The sequence below is a fragment of the Chrysochloris asiatica genome, unplaced genomic scaffold (assembly GCF_000296735.1).
Source record: "Chrysochloris asiatica unplaced genomic scaffold, ChrAsi1.0 scaffold00373, whole genome shotgun sequence".
NCBI classification, from domain to species: domain Eukaryota; kingdom Metazoa; phylum Chordata; class Mammalia; order Afrosoricida; family Chrysochloridae; genus Chrysochloris; species Chrysochloris asiatica.
In genome coordinates, this window is record NW_006408891.1 from 162324 (window position 1) to 163998 (window position 1675).

Sequence of the window (1675 nt, forward strand, 5' to 3'; positions counted from 1 at the left end):
GAAAGATGAGGCTTTCTGCTCCCATAAAGATTTACAGCCTCAGAAACCCTGTACAGGGTCGCTATGAGTCGGAGCTGACTCCTAGGATCAGAACAGCAACAACAACAACAAACAGTTTTTTTTGTTTTTTTTTTTTACATCTTGAAACTTACGAGCATCTCTTTCTGATAAAGTCCCTTTAAAACATTCTTGTATCTATAAATCAAAAATCCCCATTCTTCAAGATCCGTATTAAATTCTTTTCCAACATTAAAGTATTTCTTACCTCTAAATCCATGTAGCAATTTTGTCCTTTTTTTTATAGGCCACCCCACAGCCTATACTGTATCATTGGCATTGTGTACATATCTTATGGATAAAATTAAATCTATAAAACTCTTAGGCAGTTTTATTCATTGCTGTATCTCCAATGTATCCTGGAAAGGGTGCTACATAAAGTAACCACAATAAAATATGCATAGATTTCTTTGAATTCATTTATAGAGAAAATGTAAACATTACAGTATATGACTTAACACTTTTTAAAATTTGTTATTGTGTGATACTTGAAACTCTGGATGTTATGTTTCAAGAAGAATATTATCAGGGCTATGGAATGTGAAGATAACAGACTTAAGGTTTAAGGGTTTTGTTGGAAGATAGTCCATATTACATCCCTATTTCAATGAATAAAATTATTCTTTAGTAATATTTTTTCTACCACTAAATTGAATTAAAGACACAAATATTTCAGACTACAAGTTAAATATACCTTGTATTGCAAACAAAAAGCAAAAATATGTGAGAAGAAATAATTTTATGACTAGTAACCCAGAAAGAAATGCCAAAATTACATTTGTCCAAATTGGAAAAAATGGTGAAATATTGTTTAAATGCCCATTTGGGTAATCTTTCTGTGATGAATTTGCATTTTAGGGTCAAGAATGGGTTATAGCCTGAAAAAAAACAAAAACCTTGTAAAATTACTTTCGTCAAGCCTTGTCAGAAAGGACCAAAACTTGTCTAACAGTTTGGCATAGTGCGGTGGCTTGCATGTTGCTCTGATGCTGGAAGCTATGTCACTGGTACTTTTAATACCAATAGCATCACCTATGGTAGAGAGGTTTCATCAGAGTTTCCAGAATAAAACAGTCTAGGAAGAAGCATAAGTAGATTACTTCTGAATGTTTAGCCACAAAAAATTTATGAATGCTAGCATAACCCTGTCAATAAGTTCTAGAAAATGAAAACATTATGAACAAAAACAGAGTATTATCACATATAGTACAGGAGGATGAACTATTCAGGTTGGAAGGCACATAAAATAAGCCTGGAGAAGAGCGTCCTCCTAAAAGTACAGTTGACTGTGATGATGCAAATGGAGTAAAGGTTTCAGGACCTACATTTATTTGCTGATAGGGTCCAACTGAAATGAGGAGAAACCACTGCAAACATCAATTAATAATCAGAAAAATAAATATTAAGTACAAAGTATGAATCTAGGAAAATTCGAAGCTGTCAAAAATTAAATGGAATGCATATCATTATATGAGGCATTGTTGTTGTTGTTGTTGTTGTTGTTAGGTGCCATCGAGTCGGTACTGACTCATAGTGACCCTATGAACAACAGAATGAAACACTGCCCCATCCTGGGTCAACCTCACTGTTGTTGCCATGCTTGAGCCCATTGATGTTG